The sequence below is a fragment of the Chanodichthys erythropterus genome, chromosome 20, assembly GCF_024489055.1.
Source record: "Chanodichthys erythropterus isolate Z2021 chromosome 20, ASM2448905v1, whole genome shotgun sequence".
In the NCBI taxonomy this organism is placed as follows: Eukaryota; Metazoa; Chordata; class Actinopteri; order Cypriniformes; family Xenocyprididae; genus Chanodichthys; species Chanodichthys erythropterus.
This window is the reverse complement of record NC_090240.1, coordinates 5,716,986-5,741,242: the sequence shown is the minus strand read 5'-3', so window position 1 is coordinate 5,741,242 and position 24,257 is coordinate 5,716,986. Positions and strand designations below refer to the sequence as shown.

Below are 24,257 nucleotides of genomic sequence, written 5' to 3'. Positions count from 1 at the left end.
AATCCAAAATAGACAAAGTGATGGGATAGCGAACCTATTTCATGTACAATGTCTTCGGTTCATGACCTTGTAATAAATCTCTGTCTTACCAATTCAGTCCGGCTGCTCTGGAGGAAAGGTTATCCAATCTAAGACTGACATTACAACAGCATTGTTGCAGGTCAGATCAGAAGCTAATCTGGTGTGACTTCTGTCTCTGTCTGTCTTTGTTTATCTATTTTCGTCTCATTTTATACATTTCAATTCCGAAAGAGGAAGAACGAGCCACACAGGTCATGTGTGACCAGCCGACAGACACTAAGCCCATCCACATCCATCCTTTGCTTTGTTTTTTAATAATCCTATAAATGCCAGGAGTGGTCTGAGGCTCTTCAGATGCCCTATTAATAATCATTAGGAGTCCAGCGGCAGCAGATGGGACCCCACGCTGGTCTGTAATGCCATGGAAATTTCCATTCAGGAGAAAGTCAGACACATGCCTGAACGCAAGGTATTCCTCAGAGTCCGACAACTTACACATACACAACATCAGGTTTATTAGTAAGCAACACTGCTCATAAAGGTGAAAACCACAGGATGTTTCACATGGTGTTTATCTTGGTCTGTGCTGACATTATGTCAACCTCCTTATCGCAAGTCAACACATTGGACTGGACTGGTTGACATGAATCCCGTCAGCCAAACAACATTCAAGGCCGACCTACCTGCTAAATCTAACAGCAGACCCTTATTTACTCCGAGAGACCACATGAGAAGGTAAATCTGCAGTCTGGTCCGTTCTGTTATCTGCTGCTCTGACTAGAAAAGAGGAGAGACTGACAGGTTTGAGATCAGTCTGAATCTGTGTAAAGTCTGCCACCTACTGGTTGGCATAAGAAGTGTCACAGAACAGAGCTCCATTTTCCAATAAATTGTCATTATGTTTCATAAAGGAGAATAGGAGTGTGACCACAAAACACTGAGTCTTCAGTACTTATCTGAACGTACTGTGTGTCCACAAATCCTATTATCAAATGTAATTTGCATTTCAAGTGAGTCCTTGTTCCCTCATGAACACAACAGAGAATTAATATGGTGGCTTTGTTGCAAATGAAAGTACTAGTTAGGCAGCCATTTGTGGTAAATATAATGGGAAATTCAGTAAGCAGACATTATTGTGGTGTACGCTTACAAAAATGTACCATGGTAACAGTAATTTCCACCAAAATACTGACACCACCTTATTTGGTAACACCTTATTATTGTTACACGTTACATATAGTTACTGTAGTAATAACTATAAATTATTCATAATTACATGCAACTAACCCTAAACCAAAACCTCACCCTAATCCTAAGCCTAGAAAGTACATGTTATTACTCAGTACTATTGAGTAATAACATGTACTCGGTAATATTATTTTAAGGTGTCCTTGTTACAAAGTAATTACACATTTATTGAGCACATTTAAGATTAAGCAAATATCAATTAACTACATGCACTTACAACAGGGCAAGAGTTAGGATTAGAGTTTGCTTTAGGGTTAGTTGCATGTAATAATTCCTAATTGATACACTCAAAAAAATAATATGTTGGCTTAAAAAAAAAAAAAAAAAAAAGGAACCTACATATGTAATATAAGTCTCAAGTGTCCCCAGAATGTGTCTGTTGAGTTTCAGCTCAAAATACCCTACAAATAATTTATTATAGTTAGTAAAATTTGCCCCTATTTGAGTGTGAGCAAAAACACGCTGTTTTTGTGTGTGTCCCTTTAAATGCAAGTGAGCTGCTGCTCCTGGCCGCCCCCTTTACACAAGAGGGCGGAGCTTTAACAGCTCAAGCTTTGGTTGCTCAACAACAAGACTGGAGAATCCCATGCAGCAAAAATGAGGATTGTCAGTATCGGTGTTCAGCCTTAATTGTTCATTTTGCCATGTTTGCCAGACAGAGCCATACACACCAGGCTAACATTTATGATTGCTTGCAAATACTGTGAAGGGTCTAATATTTTTAAAAATATTGCTCGCCAGAAATGCTCCTTTTTTAGGAATCAAGCTTGTCAGGGTCAACTTGCAGGCTATCCAAGCTAATGAGACTCTAAATAGTGTTCAGTGCTCTCCTGTGCAGCCAACAACAGAACTGTTAGCATGCTTTGCTCAAACGTTTGCCATGACGTTAGAATTGGTACACCGTTGTTGCTTGTGAAAACAAAATGGCAGCAGCGTGGGTGGAAACGTGCAGATTAAGGGGCGGTAATATTATAATAAGATCTCCTTTGTACGTCACAAGGGGAGTGAAATCTGAGCGGCTCACTTTTTCACATGCTTGGAGAGAAAGTACAAGTTACTGGGTTGTACGTTTTCACATTTTCTGGGTTGGTAGATGGACTGGGGAGGAAAAAAAAAGAAAAAAAAAAAGTCACTTCAACTACCAGAGTTGTAGCCCTGAAACCAATTAAAGGTGCAATTGAACATTTTTTACCCCATAGATTTTTTTTTTAATTACATTTTTTTAACTGCCTATTTTGGGGCATAATTAGAAATGCGTTGATTCAGGACTGTGGCCCCTTTAATTGCTTGCGCTCTCCGCCCCCTCCCGAGCTCTCGACTTGCATAAACAAAGTTCACACAGCTAATATAACCCTCAAAATGGATCTTTACAAAGTGTTCGTCATGCATGCTGCATGCATACATCAGATTATGAGTATTGTATTTATTTGGATGTTTACATTTGATTCTGAATGAGTTTGATAGTATGCTCCATGGCTAATGGCTAATGCTACACTGTTGGAGAGATTTATAAAGAATAAAGTTGTGTTTATGCATTATACAGACTGCAAGTGTTTAACCCTTTCGCACGTAAATTTCCAATATTCTGGCTGACCCCCCAGCGTGAGTTTAAATGTCCCGTTCTTCGTGATCCCATGTTTCAAACTTTAGTTAGTGTGTAATGCTGTTGTTTGAGCTTTAAAAAGTTCAATGCCAAGCGAGATATTTTATTTAACAGAAGTCGCCTACATCGAACGGCCAGTTTGGACTACATCCCTCTACTTCCTTCTTTAATGACGTCACTAAAACAGTTTTTTTGACTAACCTCCGCCCACAGGAATACACAAGAGTTGCGTTTGTAGAGTGTGTTTGTCGCCATGTCGTCGAAACGCTGTTATTTTCATCCCGCAGTTCAAGCACCGGGTCTGATTCCGACTCAGATTGATAGGGTAAAATTAAAGACATGTTTACAATAACACTGAGCGCATGCATCTCAATGTTATGGTAAGTGGCGTGACCTTTCCGGGCAAGATGTGCTAAGCTGCTGTCGAATCACAACACAGGAACCGCTGGCACAATCAGAACTCGTTACGTATTTCTGCAGGAGGGACTTCATAGAACAAGGAAGTCATCAGCCCGTTTTTATCACAGTGGAAACAGCGGTATACAGATAAGTAAATTATGTGAAAAATACTGTGGTTTTTTTTTTTACACGCGAAACATGAACACAAGTTATATTGCACACTATAAACACAAACAAAGCTTCACAAAAAAAAAAAAAAAAAAAAACACGAAAAACGGGACCTTTAAGGCGACCGTTCTTTAGAACGTATCACTTTATGGTTTCCATGGTGACGCGTCATTGCTTGTTACGTGACACACCGCAGCACTGTATGAATGATGCTTTCATTTAATTTTTCATTTTTTATTCAAAATATTCACTAATTTGTTAACTATAGCATGAAATATCTAATATTCTGATTGCCAAATCTGTGCAAGTGGATGCGTTTTGCTGTTTAAACACCTTTATAACGATCGCTTTAGTTGAGCCATATGAGCGATGGGCGCCGCATTGTTAGTTTGCACCGCGCAGAGAATCGGATCTGTTGGATTTACAACCCGTGAATTCATCCACTTCTCCCGAAATACATGAAAGTAAGTGGGCCGGTGAACTGGGGAAGAATAGAATAAGCTTAAGTTACTTTCACAATGTGTATCTGATATGACTCAAACGTGTTGTCAAGTTATAATGGAAAGGGTTGTTATTTCCGCTTCTATAGACATCATTGTGTATTTTACAAACTCTAAATATATTGTTTTGTTAGTACTCATGTATATTTAAATGTCTGAAACCTGAAATGAACATTATTTGGTTGAAAACACTGCATATGTGATATGAAAAGCGCTGCGCGCGTCTGTCTCTGGTTTAGCGCCAGTTAAAGCGCGCACGCACATTTGAATTTGGCAGTTGATAATGTAATGCACTAAACGTTGTAATCACACCCGTGTGATCGTACGCTCCTGGGGCCAGCCAAGACTGATCACACCGGTGTGATCGTATGCGTCAAAGGGTTAATAATGAAAATAGCGACGGCTCTTGTCTCCGTGAATACAGTTAGAAACGATGGTAACTTTAACCACATTTAACAGTACATTAGCAACATGCTGGCACAATCAGAACTCGTTACGTATTTCTGCAGGAGGGACTTCATAGAACAAGGAAGTCATCAGCCCGTTTTTATCACAGTGGAAACAGCGGTATACAGATAAGTAAATTATGTGAAAAATACTGTGTTTTTTTTTTTACACGCGAAACATGAACACAAGTTATATTGCACACTATAAACAGTGTAGTCATTGCTCATAGAGTCAATGTAGTGTTTACCTTCATTTATCTACTCTTCAGCACATTGGTAATGACAAAAACTTCAACATAACAGAAACTCCTTTAAAATGTCAAACATAACAGCATTAAACACTAACAGGTCTTTCACTAAAAACAAATAAATTAACACTTAATTTCAACATTTATTCTCCTCATCCAATCCTAATGCAAAGAATGCTGGGAACTAGAAATCCATTGCCTAATTTTTGAAGTTATCAAGACAATTTCATTAAGTTACTATAACATATTTAAAAAAACAAAAAAACAAAAAAAAAAACAGACATTTGAGTTTAACCCTCTACCGCATAGTGTTGCCATATGGCAACATACTCTTTATGTTAATTTCCTTGCCACCGTCTCTTTAAGAGAACATTCTAGTTTTTTTTATTGGTAAGAGAAGACCTTAATTTAGCCAATGATGTGCTTTGGTCAAGTCAAATGACATGCATTTTTTTTCTGTGACGCGATATCTGACAGACTGCCATCTCTTGTCGGTAGTTGCTGAAAGCAAACTAAAACGTCAGTAACAAACAAGGACCTGCCCATGTCACATTCACAAAAAAAATGTTAACATCATCTCAGGTAAGGTATGATGACATATTCACCACTCAAAAATGTTTTTATGAAATTAGTTTTTGGTAAATCGAGAAAATGTCTGTGTTGCCATATGGCAACACTGCGCAATAATGGAATGACATTATTATAATAGGTTAGATAGCTAGCAAAGATCAGCTGCAGTCTGTTGTTAAGCTACAACAATAAAAACATTAATGCTAGTGATATAATGTTGATTAGTCGTATGTTAAGGACTGCCATGGCATTTGTATTATGGATTAAATCAACATCAGAGATCTGCCATCACAGTCATGTATACTGGCCCAGACCAACCACTGTCCTACCATGGTGTCTCAAAAAGGCAGGTGCAAGTGGCTGTAAGTGTATTGTAAGTGTGAAGAGCACCAAATGTGATGTCTACATGTGTCTCACCTTTGGAAAAAAAAAAATGCTTTTTGAAGTTTCATACAGAAAAAAGGTGAAATTTAAAGAATATAAAGCATTATTCAGCAAAAGAGAATGGAAAAACACAAGATGTTGGAAAATAAGTATAAGGTATTGTTTATAATTACTACTAAAACTTATAATAGCACTAATTGATTCAATACAAACAACATTTCTGAGGAAAAATATGAACTATATACACTTACACTTATTCTAAGTTTTTCCACTATTGTACGTTGTTGCCATATGGTAACGTATCATAAAGTACCTTAAAATAATATTTTTTTCCAAAAAATTTTTTACAGCACTTTAAGTTTAGCCATTCTAAGAAAAGAAAAAGTCAAATATTTTTTTTTTTTTATAGATTTATCATAATGCATGCGGTAGAGTGTTAAAATTACAAACTGTATTAAGTTGATGTAATTGTCAACACTATTATGTCAAAAGAACTCTACAAAATAATGTTTGCAACTTAAAATCTTTAATTAAAACAAATTAGAATTTATAAAATTATTAAATTAGAATGCAACCATGCATTTATATAAGTTTAGGTAACAGCTCCCCTAGTTTTTAGTAGTTATTACTACGGTAACTACTGTACATGTAACATGTGTAACAAGGACACTAAAATAAAATGTTACCAAAATACCACAGGTATTTTATAGTTATTGTTACTACAATACCAGTAATTTAATTTAATAATTTAACAATTCATTTAAACCATGTTACCCCACTTTTATTGCAATAATAACTATGTTTTGGCAGAAACTAGGCACTATGATGGTAGCTAATATGTTTTAGTTCCTAAAATATGTTTTAGTTTCTAATTTTTTTTATTTTTATTTATTTTTTTTAAACAAACATTTTGCTGAGTGTTACACATTAGTCAGCTGCCACATTAAAAGCTTTTCAATTTCATTGTTCCTAACAGATGTGCTGAACGTTCCTCCTATTTCCTAAAAACCTGGTATTGTGTGACCTGCTACTGTAGATAAAGTATGAGTAACATGGCAGACAATGAGATGGTTAATCACAAACCGCTGTGTTTTCACTTGTTGAGTGACTGTGTGACTCATGAAGCCAAACACAATGGACACCCAGTCAGAGTCCCTCTCCCTTAAACTCAATTAACTTCAGTTCAGCACATCTGAAGAGACTCTGAATGAGCACTGACCGCCTCCACTGCTGACCATTGTCATTATATACTCAGTGTGTGTGGGGTGTGTGTAATGATAAAAGGTTAAAGAGGGTTGAGTCTTTCTCGCATGTTCTTGTCAGCTGGTCTGAAGCTCTTAAGCCACATCAGAGCAGCATTTGACCCTGTCATACATCAGTTAACTTCAATTAACACCGTATATTTGATGTTGCCACAATGTCATACACTTAATACAAACAGCATGTGTGACAGAGTGTTTTAATTTAAAAATGATGGATACAAATATTTAGACTTCATACAATCAATGGCTTATAACAAACAGATGTTACTGTATTACAGCATCTCACTATATTCGTCTGTAATTGGAAGTGATTGATCTGTTGCTTTTCTCTTCTGTAAAGAGTTGATTTAATCATCAATAAAATATGAGGAAATAATATAATATAACATAATATAATATAATATAATATAATATAATATAATATAATATAATATAATATAATATAATATAATATAATATAATATAATACTCAAAAAAATTGTGGGTTAAAAACAACCCAAGTTGGGTTGAAAATGGACGAACTCAGCAATTGGGTTGTTTTAACCCAGCGGTTGGGTTAAATGTTTGACCAATGAGCTGGGCAGTTTTATTTAACTCAACTATTGTTTTAAAATTACTATATGGCTGGCTTAAAATGAACCCAAAATAGGTTGAAAATTAGAAATCAGACACATAATTACTAAAGGTAACAATAATAATCAAAAGATGAACATTTATTAATAAGTAATTTAACATGTGTTTATTGATTAATTATTATTCATTAACCTTATTAAGAAATGTTCATTTTCAACATACTTTGGGTTCAATTTAAGCAAGAAATACAGTCATTTTAAACAATAGTTGAGTTAAATAAAACTAACCAGCACAAAAAAAAAAAAAAAAAAAAAACACATTTAACCCAATCACTGGGTTTGTCCATTTTCAACCCAACTTGGGATGTTTTTAACCCACAATTTTTTTAGATTGTAATATAATACAATATATACTGGCACAAATGTATGTCACTCAGAAGCAAAATAGACAATTAGACAAATGCCAAATTAGATAAGATAGACAGGTAGCATGACATACCCTCATCCTCAAGAAATCTGAACAAAACCACTCAAGGGAAAAGAAAATTTGACCCAGTCCCAGACTAAATTAACACAGGTTTAGATGTGGTTTGTGACGACTAAACTATGTATTACCGGCTGCTGTGACCATCAAGCCATTGAAATTCAAGAGACATTTAGAATCCAAACACTCAAACTGTAAAGACAAGCCTGCTGATTTACGGACATGAAAGCTACAGGATGGCAACACACCAAACAACCAAATGACACCTTAAATAAGTGCGTACTAATCTACATCACACCGCTCAATCAGTTAATCATCACACCTCAAAGCGCAAAAGCCCTTTAAAATTGCAGAAGTTTCAGTTAAATGTTGATGTCAATTTTTAATAAGCAAGTTTGGTACTGTTGATATTGAAAATAAAAAGCAGGTCCTGAAGAAAAGCCAGTATAGAAATCAAGTACAGTACAGATGATGACAGCCCTGCCTCCAAACATGACATCCACCAATATTTCAGACCCATCAGACATCACTGGCATGAGAAAAAAATTACACGTCTCCTCATTCAAATTTTATACATTTCCTCTGTCTTGAAAAAAAAAAAAAAAACCCACAATCGTCTTCCTCAAGTTATCAACTTCTTCCCATACCGCAGTCAGTGGCAATTCTCATACTGACACATTCAATAACTAATATGTCTTAATATTAGTTCAGTAAGTAAGTCTTACCTTACTGTTCCACTGCTCTCGTTTCTTAGGAATGCCGTTGAGAAGCGCGGGCTTTGGATCCGTGTTGCGATCCTAAGAAACAATGGGATGTGTTTTTTCCTGGATTACATTTGCATCCTTTGGCGTGCTTTTCCAATGAAACACAAAGTCCACTTGGAGGAAACAGGAAGTTTTCTTGCAGGGCAGTGAAGCCATCGGCCAATCAACAGCTTCTAATTCTGTGAACGTGAGGAAGTCTTACTCATTCACAAAAGTTATTGAAAGCTGACCTAACTCTAAAATCATATTTCTGATATGACACACAATGACAATGTCAAAACACCATACAGCCCAGCATAATACAGTTAAATTAACCAGTTCAACCAGACTAAGCTAAACTGAAACAGTTTTACTCCTTATAATGAAAGCGTGGCTCTCTGGTAGTAAACGCACTCACTCTGCACTACTCAAACTCACTGTCTCGTCGCACATGCTGTGTCACTAACAAGTGTCACACTGACTCATTCGTCCTGCACAGCCCTGACTCAGAACGAAACACTCATTATTCCTCTAAACACAGCCGAATGATGAAAAACTACATCCACTTATGACACACAGCATTTTGTGTTTGAAATCCGAGCATCTCTGCTGCCCTTCTGCTACAGAGACTGTATCTGAGGCTGTATCATGCCATACATCTCTCTCTCCCTCTCTCTCTCTCGATCACGTCACAGCCCTCCTGCCGCAGTCCGCCTGCAGTCCAGATCCTCCCCCTCTCCCTTATCGCTCCCTCTTTTGCTTTCTCTCTCTCTATCTGCCAGTAAATGGAGCCATTGGCTGGGTTCCTGCTCAGAGTGAAATATTAGTGCTCTCCTACAGCAGTAGCTACCTGGGCCATTAGGAGGATGAAGCTAACTGACATGAAGAACAAATTTGGGATGCGGGTGAAAGACTCTGATAAAGACTCCTGATGCTGCAAATAAAACTGACACTGTGTGTGTGTGTGTGTCCAGAAGACCCCACAAAGTACAAAAGATACAGAATGTTTGACTTTGTGACCCCACAAGGACAAAATCTTTTATATGAGACTAAATGTTGACTCCATTTACTATCGTCCTTCCCTACACTATACCTAAACCTACCCGTCACAGAAACCTAACGCCTAACGTAATTTAACATTAATAATATATATATATATATAATATTATATTATGTTATAAAATAAATACAAATTATATATATATAAAAAATTATATATACATTATATATACATATATATATATATATATAAGACACGGCTCTGTGGAAAACTTGATACTGATCATCCAGCGGTATGTTATTCCCCGATAACAGCCACTTAACACAGGCTCATCCAGGTTAATGAAGTCTACAGTGCTATATGCTTGTTAGGAATGGGTTTTCCTCGTGGAAGTTTTGCCTTTGGTGAGCTAATAAAATATTAAAAAGCAGCCAAATTTTGTGTAGTTATTTAAAGGTGCTCTAAGCGATCCTGGGTGGAGTAACTTCCTGTTGACGTTCGAAGTGTTGTCAAACAAAACAGAGGCTAGCTAGACCCCCCCTCCTCCTCCCCCTCCCTCCCCTCCGTGCTTCCTGAAACAGTCATGAACGCGCATTTAAAATCATTCTTGTCAGTGATTGGCTGGAGCATGTTATGTTTTGTGGTCCAGGCTGCACCAGGTAGTTTTTGTTGCCGTTTTTGGAGCTTGTGGCGACTACAGAGACCGCGTTTTTTTACATCGTGTTCAGGGGACAGGCAGCTAGCGGATAGTGAGGAGATGTTTGCTGTATGTGACAAAAAATGTTTTGGCCTTAAAACGCGTGACATCGCTTAGAACACATTTAATTATATCATCCGGTATCACGAACTCGCTCTCTCCTTTCATACAAACGCAGCTGCTGCCATTTTGCGACTATTGTTTTGTTCACTGTAATGGATTAAGATGACAAACAGGTACGATTTTAAATCAGTTTATGTATGTGGCAAAATGCTGTATGACTGTGCCGCATCTCTTAAATGTGTTTCTGTCCAGTTTGAACTTGTCGCGCGAGCAACTGACTCAGATCGACTCAGATCAATATTTTGTGTTTAATTATTTACTTATGTTGCAAGTAGCCGTGCAATAAACGGGATAATGTACATCCATCTGGTTGTTATCTCAGAATAAACCATGACAGGGTGATCAGCGGAGATAACAACCGACTGGATGTACATTATACCTTACATATATAACTATGTTATATATAAGAATGTTAAATTTAAGATAGGTTCCTGTGATGGGTATGTTTAGGTATAGTGTAGGGAAGGGCCATACTATAGTGACAAGATTTTGTCAAACATTCTTATTTATGACTTTTAAGATGTTGTCTTTTGGACCCCACAAAGTAGTATAAACAAGGATGTGTGTGTGTGAAAATAAATCTGCATTGCTTATCCTTTTGATTTTTCGTTCAAAAAAATTCACAAAAGTCTAACCTTTCATCAAAGTAAAACAATTGAAAGTGGGGGTGGGGACTCACATTATGAAATAAAGGTTTCTCTCCAATACATGTTGGCCACAATTATTGGCACCCCTAGAAATTCTTAAGAGTAAAATATCTCTGAAGTATATTCCCATTCACATGAACATTTTTAGCACACCAGGGTGACTAGGAGCATATGCAACTGTCCAGCTATGACTTCCTGTTCCACAGGAGTACAAATATGTGTAAACACAAAGTTCAAATTAGTTCAATATAGTTCTGATGTGCAGCAAAAGATTGGTTGAGCTTCACAAAATAGAAAATGGCTATAAGAAAATTTCCTCCATCAGGGCAATAATTAAGAAGGTGTTACAAATCTGCCTGGAAGAGGACATGTTTCTAAATCGTCCTAATGCACGACGAGGAGGAAAGTTTGAGTGTCCATAGGCTCTCCAAGGATCACAGTTGGAGAATTGCAGAAAATAGTTGAGTCTCTGGGTCAAAAAGCTTAAAGAAAATTACCAAACAGCTCCTACATTGCCACATGTTGTTTGGAAGGGTTTCAAGAAAAATCCTCATCGCTCATCCAAAAACAATCTCCAGCATATTCAGTTGTCAGACATGATTGGAACTTCAAACGGGACCGGCTTCTTGATGATCAGATGAAACAAAGAGCTTTTTGGCAGCAAACCCACCAGATGGATTTGGTGCACACATGGATAAAGTGTACCTCATGTCCACGGTTAAATATACTGCTGGATCTTTAATGTTGTGTGCCTATTTTTCTGCTGGAGGTCCTGGACATTTTGTTCAGATACATGATATCATGGATTCTATCAAATACCAACAGATAAAATAAATAAATAAATAAATAAATAAATAAAAACTTGACCGCTTCTACAAATCCTATAATGGGCCATGGTTGGATCTTCCATCAGGACAATAATGCAAAACAAACATCAAAACCAACACAAAAATGGGTCACTGAGCACAAAATGAAGCTTCTGCCATGGCTATCCCAGTGCCCTGACCTGAACCCTATATAAAATGAGCGGAGTTAACTGAAGAGAAGAAGCACCAGCATGGAGCTGGGAATCTGAAGGATCTGGAGAGTTTATGCATGAAGGAATGGTCTGTGATCTCTTGTCAGGTGTTCTCCAAACTCATCAGGCATTATAGGTGAAGACTCAGAGCGGTTATCTTGGCAAAAGGAGGTTGCAAATAGTTTTGAATAAAAGGGTGCCAATAATTGTGGCCAACGTGTTTGGGAGGAAAACATTTCATAATGTGATTTACTTTCAATAATTTTCCTTCAATGAAAGGTTATAATTTTGTGAATTTTTTTAATGAAAGATAAACAATGCAGATTTATTTTCACAGCCACATTTGCTCATAATTACTAAGGGTGTCAATAATTGTGAAGGGCACTGTTGCCTCCGGCGGATGACCATACGCATACTGAGCAGGTCGACTCGCGCCACAAGAGTAACCCCTGATGTGATTTATGACGCAGGATGTAGGAGTAGCGTAAGCTTTGACGCCTCACGGTTAAAACAAATAGAGCTGTGTAACAAACTCAAGCTCCTCTTATATCAAAATCATCCGACATTCTCTAAAAATTCTCATTTTAGACTTCTAATGACTGGTGTTTTGTTTTGCTCTATCCTCTGTGAGGTCAGAGGTTATTCTTCTGCCACAAATCGATGCGTACAATTGTCTGTCGGAAGCTAGTTATTATATTTAAAGTTTTCAATTTTCTTTCAAAATCTTACCCATATTTTTCTTACCAAAATCTTTTCTTACCCTTCGAATCACTTCAGAAAGCATTTATTAACCCACTGGAGCCATATGGATTATTTTTATGATGGATTGTTTTTTGTTCTTGGCTTGAAAATGCTATCAATGCTAGCAGCTTTAAAAAAAAAAAAAATTAAATAAAAATGCGACTGATTAAAAGTGGTAAAACGAATAAAAAGGTAATGACCAACAATATTTTCAAAGGCTTGTGTTTGGTTTATTTTAATGATTTAATTTCTTACTTAGTCTACATTTCATAGTCTGACATTTGTACATGGTCATGAATGGTTTGTAGTGTAATAGCATTGTGCAGGGAACATTACTAATTGAACACTAGCTCTTAGAATCAAAATCCCCCTACAAGCCGCAGGATTTAATATTCAATAACCTCATCTTGAGAGTACATTGAGCAACATATTGCCTCATTAGCTTTGACACTGGTCTAACAAATAAGGAAGAATTAACCCCCGGGGTGCATAGCATACAACCAACAGCCCCTTCATTTTGACATACTTAAAATATCCGCTTCAATCACTGTAATTCTGCATCAGAATCAAGTAAAAGGTGCTAAAATAAGACAAGACTTTTTAAAAGTGGTGAATAACAGTAATTTAGGCCCATTTAATGGGGACTGGGAGTAAAACCCAGTCAATGCTAACTAGCTGTTAGCGACAGAGGGGATGTTTTAATGAGGACTGCAGGAAGGCTTTGTAGAGACACAGCTGTGCTTGTAAACAGGCATCTTCTCAGTTTCGTTAAGATGTGCTCTGAATAGGGTGCAGGAAACACTAATTAAAGCAGTGGGTGATGAAGGTTTACAGAGCAGTGGGCCGTCACTGCTAGCTGTGAGACTTATACATTATCAACATGCTCACTTAAAGAGACTAAAGGTTACAAAAATATAAAATCACAACAGTGCTTAATGACGCTGTTGTAACGGTCCTGGTTATATTCAGAGGTTAGCAAAGGACACTATTGAGAAACCATTTGGATTTGACGTTTAAAGAAAAAGTACTCCCAAAAATGACATTTCTGCTCTCAGTCTCATTTGTGGAGCAGTGTGTCCAATACTTTTGTTCATATATATTAGAGGGGAGCCATCAGGGCCCTATAAAACTATTGTAAAAAATAATATTTACAAACATTTTAAAAATGTTTGGAATGGAGATGTGAGCCAGGCCTTCTCGTCCAACATCAGTGCCTAACCTCAGAAATGCTCTACTGGATGAATAAGCAAAAATGTGCCTTTAGTGATAGTTCTGCAAAATGATATTTTGTGGTTTCTTGCATGTTTTGTGACACTTTCAATGTGAAATGAAGAGTACTAAAAGTGCATTCAGTTTTATGATTCAGATGAACAGCAAAGCATCGCAGCAGTTTGGAAATGAAATGTCCAGTGAGTGGCGCTAAAAGGTTAATGCTCTATCACAATTGAAAATAACGTACCACCTACCCTAACCCTAACCGATGCGCTACTGAGCAAGTCTACGATGTCTGAAAAGCCATACATATAGAGCTGATCATGTGATGCACATGTCAAAATGTTTTATGCACTATGGTAAGTGTAAAAGTCGCTTAGAATACTGCATATTCACAGGGGGAACATCACAACAAAATACCTTGAGGAAACATCTATTTAAAGTTTTATTTTCAACAATGCCAGTACATAAGTCATTAGGTGCATCAGATTGGTTTCTAAACTTAAATACATAAAGAATATGGATAAACAAAGACAAGTTAAATCAACAATCAATTCCATAACAATCCAAACCATAAAATTATGATAACTTACATTTGTACACAGCCACAACACCATATGAAAAATCCAGAGCAGCAGACAAGAACAGAGAGTAAACCGCTCAACTAAAGCAACCCTTCTTTAAGGCCACTAATTGGAATCACAACAGGGTGCAGCTGTCAGCAGTGGGCAGGGCTTCAATGACATCAACAGTGTCATAAGGATTTTCAACAGTAAGTGTTTTAAGATCATAACATAGTATTGTGCAAGGAACCATGCCAAAATGAATAGTTATTAATAATCATAATTAATAATCATATTTTTTGTGAAAAGGAATAAATGTTGTTAGTGTTTTACTGCCAGTAGTGTTCATTTGAGCTGGAAACTGCAGTGAACTATATGTATTGGTATTATTCGTTTTTGGAGTTTTACAAAAATGTAGGTAGAGGCATATTTTTCCAATGAGCCATGGGTTGTTTTTGTCAATTTTAGAGGTAAACAGCCCCAGTCCCCATTCACTTCCAGTGTACATTTACAGTATGAATGGTGCTGTATGGCAACACAATACTATCTGTGATTATCAACCATGTATAGCCTATACAATATTTTTGTGCACTAAGAATATCCTGTAAGTTTCAGAACTGAAAACTTTTTAGTCCAATAAAAGCTTTTATTGACACCAGGCCCAGCGAACGACTGATCCTGGAATGTGCTTATAGCTGAAACACCGCCTCCGCAGAAGAAATCAATGCCTTCTTCATCATTGCAGTGTTAACCCCCGACCACTGGCGTGTTAGTGAGATGACGAGGAGAGAAGAGCGATACAAGACTAAAAATAACATTACCTTTCAAAGGGTCCTAATGCTAGAAATATGGTTATTTATTTTCAACAATGTGAATGTCTCAGTTGAGCTTTATTTATTTATATTCGGTACATTTTACTGTGGATTCTTTGGTAAATCAATCGCATTTTGACGCAGGCTTTGCAGACAGACCTTTACGATATGGACTTGACAGTAATGCAACAACATGTCAGTAACTGTGTTAATTCTAATGCCTGATCTGATATTTAATGATTCATTTACAGTCTTGTTCTTTGCCTATGTGTCAGTAAATCAAACCAGTGACTAAACTGGTCAACTTCACGTTGTTTCTCTTAGTAGGATAAAAATAATCTGTCATTTAAATGGTGATTAAATTATATATAGAAACCAATCAAAGAACGCTCCCTTTACATTCGCTGGAGCTGTCAATCAAACAGCGCAAGTTTATCAGCACCAGCCTCGAGTCTCTCACGGTGGAGCTCCGGGAGCATAAAAGGAGGAGCGATGACAGTGAAGGATGAGAGAGGACCAGGCCTGGACTTTACGTTATGTTTTATTATGTTTGTGTGGCCGGCAGACGTCCGCGAGGGTCTGCCGGCATTACTTTCGTTTTGTTCTTTGTTTATTTTATATTACAGTTTGTTTCAACATTCACCGGTTCCCGCCTCCTTCTTCCCATATTAACGAACTGTGTTACATTGGTGCCGAAACCCGGGAGGAAGGAGGGACATGCTGTCGGAGAGCCCTCGCTGCTGAGGGGGATCGCGGTGCTGCGGAGTTCGGGCAGCGCGGGAGTGAAGACCGCGAGAGGCTGCCCGGGGCAGTGGTACTGGAGCCTTGTGAAAGGTGTGAAGGAGACCCGGATGCCGTGCTCCTGGGACGAGGTGGGGTGGCTGCCGTCCTGAAGGGAGCGGAGGAGTGCCGTCGTCCACCGTGGGCCCGGAGCCTGCTACCGTCCGCCATGAAGGGGAGGAGCAGGGGACGGTGGACTCGCTGCCGGCTGCCCTCAACCGGAGGAGCTATCGCCGGCCGCCAGTAATAAGCGCAGTCGCGGGAGTACCCCCCGGCCTGCGAGGGGGGATGGGGGTATGTGACGAGCAGGGCGGGCGAGAGCCATGAGGGAACGGCACGAGGCCGGTGACGCAAGTGATAATGAGCATCACCTGGGAGGTGCACCGGCCTTGAGTCTCTCATGGAGGAGCGACGACAGTGAAGGACAAGAGAGGACCAGGCCTGGACTTTACATTATGTTTTATTATGTTTGTGTGTCCGCGAGGGTCTGCCGGCATTACTTTCATTTTGTTCTTTGTTTATTTTATATTAAAGTTTGTTTCAACGTTCGCCGGTTCCCGCCTCCTTCTTCCCGTATCTACGAACTGTGTTACATAACATTATAAGTGCACCCCAGGAAACATCAATAAAATAATAAAACAACGCAGTCCATGACCCCTTTAATATATTTTACCCAATATAAACGAGAGGATAAATTAAAGCACAAGGCATTACACAATTCTCCATAGTCAATGATGGATTAAAATGATGAACTCATAAACACATCACATTTAGCTATGAGTTCTTCATCATTGGAGGGGGTGATTCAGTTGTCACTGATGAATCAGACCAGCATGAGTAATATTATTATTATGCAGTAAGACATACAAGTCTACAGAATAAATGAAATGCTGACATATTCCTTTGTTTTGAACAGATTGGGAAGGTCACTAGCTGAATCCTCTGCGATTTAACCTTTGTTGCGGCCCTCACTCTTGGCCACAGGATTATTTTACAGGCAATATCACCCGAGACCAATTTATCCCAGAAAGTGCTAGGGTGACTCAGCAGATGAGTAACTGATCCTGATAAAATGGATCAAATTGACCGAATGGCTCAAAGTGTTTGGTCATCAGAATAAAAAATGCATTAACAGACAATTTGATGTACTCAGAAACACAACAGGGCAATGGGAGCTGTACATCTATTTAAATTAACAAACATATACAGATACTGTACACATTTGTGGTCTGTGTGGAGTTGAGCAAAGCCAGTAAACAACATCTATCTCGCTGACAGCTGTCTGACTATAATTTACGGTGCCATTCCTGGGATTCAGGGAGAGAATAGCACGTCTTGTGTAGAAAATAAACACAGGACTGCTAGAGCTAGGGGGTACATTGGATATATAGAGAAAAATAACATGAAATGCTCATCTAACATTTAAACGGGGCAGAAATAATGAAACATGATAAAGACGTTTGTTTTGGTCTCTTTGTTGCCCTCTACAAGACAAGAGTGGAACTGCACACCCATTGACTGAGGATGGTTAAAAAAAATCATCTTTAAGTGCTGAAAATGGCAAGTGTCATCGTCTCAAGGTAAATTAGTAAAATACATATCCCAATAAAATGTTGGGATATTCTGAACAGAAGAACATCAAACTAAAATGTTCTTAAAAAAAATAAAGTTCAGTGAACATTATTACACTTTTGTTGTAAAACAAGTCCAATTAACCCTTATAGGGTCTTTGGGGTCTTTTTGAACTTTTTAGGGTCTTTTGTTGTCTTTGTCCAAATGACATGGAACTTTGTACAGTGGTTAACACTGTCTAGATCTACAAATGAAATATTTGTATAGTTTTTGGAGGATTTATCAGATTTTTTAAATTTATATAAATAAATAAATATTTTGTTGAATAGGTTTTTACAAAAAACAGCTTTTTATGTAAAATTGACTTTATGAAAGACCCACATTTCTAACTTTCATTCATGGAGATAACATGGATAATTTGACATGGTTTAGTGTAAAATTTTTGCCCGTCTTTTGGAAAATGCAGTTTTAAAAGTAAAAAAAAAAAAAAAAAAAATCACTTGTACCAGTAGATGGCTGCGGAGCTCCACTATTTGTTATGTGCTATTTGACTAATGGAAAGACATCTTTTCACAAGTATTTTTCAGTTGGATTTATATTTACATATTATGAAATCACAATTATGACAATAAAAATTACTTTTTGTCAAAGTTTAGCATTTTTTTTTTTTTTTTTGTACTGAAAAAAAGTTTATCAATAATGTTGATTTTGAGGATGAATTTATGAAAATGTGATAAATCCTCCAAAAACGGCACAAATGTGGAGTAAAAACATTAATAAACAGAGTAAAATGACATTTTTTTTTTTTTTTTTTTAACAATTATTTTGTTTTAAAAATTACATTTTGTTGCCTGGGGTCTCTGGAGACCGTAAAGACCCTGAGTGTACACCCCAAATGAAGACCGCACAAGGGTTAAACAAATAATGTTTTGTTGAAATATAATACATTTCCATTCTTGTGTCAAATAACTACTACCTCAAAAACACATAAAATAACACTTACTTTGAACTAATGAGTCATGTAGTCTGCCAAAAAATATTAAATTAACTGCCGTTTTCTAAATGCCAGTGGAGTGAACATAAAGAAATTAAGTTTGTGTTGGTTTAGCTCATTTTAATGTATTTCATATATAAATGTAGAAGCAAAGTTTATAAACCTCTGTCATTAGAAACTATAAACACTGTTCTTCTGTCTATTTTATTTGATATATGAATATATTAGGCTTGACTAACCTTGTCAAGCTTGAAAAAAACATATAACACTCTAATCTTTGATGGTAAACATGATTTTACTCATTAATAGTTTATAGATAAGACATTAGCTAAGCTTCCTTTTTAAAAGAGGCAATCCATTAAGTGACACAAAGCTGATCAAAAGCAATGGCAGTGACTAATTCACTGCATGGCATGAAGCTCTTACAAATCTGGCACCTCCTGTCATGGGAGCATCAGCGATGAATCCATAATGAATTTCATACAATGAACACACACAGCAGGAGAACACAAGATGACAGATGAAAATCAGCACTCCAGCTCATTCATCAGTACATTCAACAGCAGAAGTATTGGGTGCCTTTAAACAGAGAGAAGTGTGCTGAAAGTTCAGTAACATCAGAAACATTTCTGCTTGTGGGAAGAGCATCCTCTCACATTGCAATCGACTGAAACTCATCTCTCATAATAAATTGTCCATTGCAGCACTGTAGGATCGGTTTCTTCCGGGCATTGAAAGTATTTCCACCTTTAAAGGTTACGCTGTATGTCCTACGCCTTCCCTATTCAACTTACGGAATGAACGCAGTGCCAGTTCCATTTTGTCCATAAGTAGAATAGGGAAGGCGCAGGACATACAGTGTACGTTTTTTGAAGAATACAAAAGTGTGGTTTTGGCGGAACCACTTGGAAGACGATCATTTGTTTATATAAATATATTTTTTTCGAAAATGGATGATCGTTTCACTAGATAAGACCCTTATTCCTCATCTGGTATCGTTTAAAGCCCTTTGAAGCGGCACTGAAACTAATTTTGACCTTCAACAGTGGAGTCCATTGAAGTCCACTATAAGGAGAATAATCCTGGAATGTTTTCATCAAAAACCTTAATTTTGTTTCGACTGAAGAAAGAAAGATATGAACATGTTGGATGAAATGGGGGTGAGTAAATTATCAGGAAAATTTTATTTGAAAGTGAACTAATCCTTTAAATTGCAGGGTTGTTTTGTGGGGAACTTGGTTAATCAGGCCAATAAGAGACTCAAAACTCTTTTTTTATACAAAAGTGTCAATAAAAATGTCTACACGTTTAGAAAACTTATAGACACTGGTTCATGGGTTCACAGAGATCATCGCCCCCTAGTGGTTGAAACATTGAAATGGATGTTAGTGTGGATGTAATGGATGTACAGCTTTCAGGTGTGTTCGACTTGAAGTGGCGCTGCGCAGAGAACAATTCAAAAGCAAATAGAGCCGCCTGATCGCTCAGTCCACGTTAACAGTCTAGTTATGCTCATAACTGCACTCTTACAAACTATACTAATTCAAAATTTCAGGGAAAATGTCTTTAGATAAAGACTGAAAGAGTTGTCAGAAGCTTAGTGGTGGTGATGTTGAAATCATTCGACCGTGGTGTAGTTCGCTTATCGACTTCTGCCGATTGCATTTAGGCTTCAAAATTCATAAAAGTTGTGTTCATCTTTGAAAATTATCTTGATGGACAAAACGTGCAAATATCATAAACTTTTGTTGATCAGAGAACTTATGTTTTGCGATAATCCAAAAGCCAATGGGAAAGCCAATTAGCCTACAAAGTGACGTCATAGTTCCATCACTCTATAATTCTGACTAAAATATACATTTTGCTAAAATATTCTTGTTGAATATAAATTGTTGTTGGTGAACATAATATGTAGAATTTCAAACCTACAAGTAAGTGTGTTTTTTTATGGTAGCAATAGGCCAAACTGTAAAGTGACTATTGTAGGGTAATCAAAATAGCCTAATAATTAGTCTGTGCTTTTGTTTTTATTTTCATTTTTAGTTTAGTGAATTTAACTTCTGCTTTAAAAAGCATTATTTTGTTTTCAGATTGTAATGGTACAATGTTAGAATCAGTAATGTGATTTGACCACTTTATTGCACATAAAATATAGCATAGACAGATACATTCACTGTGTTTGTTTTCATAGCCTTGCTTCAATATGAACATTGTTTGTAGGACAGTATTTGGCAGGATGTGATATAACATTTTTTTTAAATCTGCTGTCCACGATTTTTAGCCCTCTAGCGGTTAATAAACAGCACTGCACGCATCTTGCGGAGGAACATTCTAGCCGGAGCTACTTTTCTTCATGTAAGTCTATGGCGAAGTGTACCATAATGATTCATGATAAGACAAAAACACGTTTTGGAAAATGGATTCAAGTTGTATATTCTCATTATATCATTTTTATTATTTTTAAACACCAAAAAAGTTGTGGACTGCAGCTTTAAATTAAATAAAGTTTTTTTTTTTTTTTTTTTTTTCATAATTCAAAAATGTAGAAAATACTAAGATTATACTGTACATCACCATTCAGCCCAAAAAACAGAGATATAATTTTTTGCCCATATTGCCCAGCCCTACCTTATGGCATGTTTTAAATGGTGAATTGTCCATATTTTAACTAAGCAATAATGATGCATTATTATATAACTTGTTAAATTGTTATTAAACAATTACATTCAGTCCTGCATTACTATTTCAGTTTGTTTTATATGTTAGCAGCAGCCACCACTCAGTGAAAGACTCAAATGACTCATAAAGACAGTTACTTGTCGCCGTGTTACCTAGACTATACCATTCAAAAGTATGGACTAAGTAAGATTTAATTACGTTTTTTTTAATTTACTTTTATTTCAATAAGGTGACAGTAAAGTTATTAATAATGTTTAAAAATATTTATTATATTTCAAATGAGTGCCATACATTTGAACTTTCTTTTCATCAAATAATCTTGAAAAAATGTATCACGTTTCCACTAGGCATGTTACGGTTTTAAATTGTCATGTTGCGATAACTGCTGAAGCTTTTATCACGGTATAAGGTATTATCATGATATTTAAATAAGTTGCAAACAAGTGGTGTCAACAGGTTTAAGAACTCTTTTTCTGATAACAAAATTTTTTTTAAACATTTAAATGCAATAGTGCAATACACACACACACAAAAATAAAATAAAATGTTCAGGTTACACTTTACAGTAAGGTCTCATTATTTAACATTTGTTAATGTATTAACCAAGATTAAAGGATTAGTTCACTTTCAAATACAATTTTCCTGATAATTTACTCACCCCAATGTCATCCAACATGTCCATGTCCTTCTTTTTTCAGTCGAAAAGAAATTAAGGTTTTTGATGAAAACATTCCAGGATTGTTCTCCTTATAGTGGACTTCAATGGCCTCCAAACGGTTGAAGGTCAAAATGACAGTTTCAGTGCAGCTTCAAAGGGCTTTAAACGATACCAGACGAGGAATAACGGTCTTATCTAGCGAAACGATCGGTCATTTTCGAAAAAAATGTAAATATGTATATGCTTTATATAAACAGATGATCGCCTTCCAAGTGGTTCAGCCAAAACCGCACTTTCGTATTCTTCAAAAAGCTCACGCTGTATGTCATGTGCCTTCCTTATTCAACTTAGGGAACGAACGCATCGCCAGTTCCGTTTTTTCCTTAAGCAGAATAGGGAAGGCATAGGACATACAGCGTAAGCTTTTTATCAGAAAAATTTTATTTGAAAGTGAACTAATACTTTAAGAATGAGTACCGGGCATGTTGTAGTCCAGATTAAAATATAAACATTTTTAAGTTTGAAAATAATTAGCCTATTAAGTCTTAAGTATTTGGTGCTGTGATGAACAACAATGTGAATACAAAAACTGAATGGCTATTTGAAGCATTTTAAATAATGTTCAGTAGTGCAGCTGCTTTGTTTACGGGGTTTCCGGGGTAACCGCTGCATTTCTGCTGTTCCATCAGCGCCCTCTGCTGTCAGAGAGTAAACGCGCACTTTCATTCAGTGGGTTTCCTTTACTCATTCTGCCATGTGCTTCTAATACACATTGGGCTTGTTTACACATCCTTTTGATGCAGCATGCAGCGGTGTTGTGGATTTTTATACAGTTGATGGGGAAAATATTCTTAAAATGTATTATACAAATTTGAATAATTTGTAATAATTATTCACTGTATTTTGAAGTCCCCACGATAACAATATTGTGCATTTTCATTATCGTGATATATTGTTTTACCGAATATTGGCACATAGTTTCCACAGAAATATGAAGCAGCACAACTGTTTTTAACACTGATAATAATAATGTTTCTTGAGCATCAAATCATCATATTAGAATGATTTCTGAAGGATAATGTGACACTGAAGTCTGGAGTAATGATGCTGAAAATGTTACATTTTGTAAAAAAATACATTTTATAATATATTCAAATAGAAAACAGTTATTTGAAATAGTAACATTTTATAATATTACAGTTTTTTTAATGGTAGTGAACCTCAAAGAATACTATGGTACCATGATTTCTTTTCATAAATCATAGTAATCATGCACAGCACACGTTCAGCCATCACAAATATCTAATGGATAAAAACTGAATGAGCTCTGAAAGAAAAAACAGTAGCTAAGCTGACTGATTTCAGATCAAGCTGAAACAGCTGTAAGGAAATACACGAAAACATATCTTAAAAAAAGAATGCAACGTATATATCCAAAGCCTGCTATCAAACCACAAACTCATCCGACTGTCTATGGAGATTTGAGAATCAATAAGGAGCTACTCACAGCATGAAGACTGTCCTTTTACTGCAGAGCTGTTCAACCTGTGTGTGTTTCACTCTCCTCTGGAGTGTGTGTGGAAGCAGAAGCTCTTCAAATGAAGGACGCACTCACACTTACACAAATGAACACACTGAAATATCTGTTGCGTAGCACCATAAGGCTCTTACACAAGGCCTATAGAGTGGCTTGTGCACAGATTACACACATTCCCATATGAGAGTGTGCAGTGCAATGGGTGGGGCACAGTGTGTGTGTGTTGGGGGTAAAGTGGGGCGAAGCCAAACTACTTGTCGCCCCCAGGCACGCTTTGTGCCAGCACTATTAGGGGAAGCCCGACAGACGCCGCCACAATGGAGCGCCTGTGCCAGTGTCACCCCGGGCCTTTGTAAGGGGCCCCCGCTTCGTTTTACAGCCCGCTAATGATGAAGCGAACACGGCCATCTGTGTGCAGGGGCCTTTTCTGAGCGGACACAAATGAGTAGATAACAAGAGAGAGACAGACAGATTAAGGAGGCAGTACAAAGCAAAGTTGGTATGAGATGATTATACGGATCTTTGTCAAGTGCTTTCAATTGTTTTGCAGCATTATGCAAATGACATGCAAATAAG

General features: G+C 37.0%; 1 protein-coding gene across 7 annotated transcripts in view; it reads right to left on the bottom strand.

The window, feature by feature from the left end:
- The window catches only part of nav1a (neuron navigator 1a), a 210,735-nt gene that overhangs the window by 164,231 nt on the left and 22,247 nt on the right, over positions 1-24,257 (bottom strand). For 4 of the 7 annotated variants that reach the window (XM_067371853.1, XM_067371859.1, XM_067371860.1 and 1 more), the window contains exon 1: positions 8,631-8,760. The exons of 1 other annotated variant lie outside the window; for it this stretch is intronic. The gene's annotated coding sequence lies outside the window, so the exon portion shown is untranslated. Of the gene's footprint in view, positions 1-8,630; positions 8,761-22,144; positions 22,198-23,651; positions 23,697-24,257 lie in introns of those variants that run through there. 2 more of the 7 variants (XM_067371858.1, XM_067371857.1) reach the window with 2 other exon arrangements.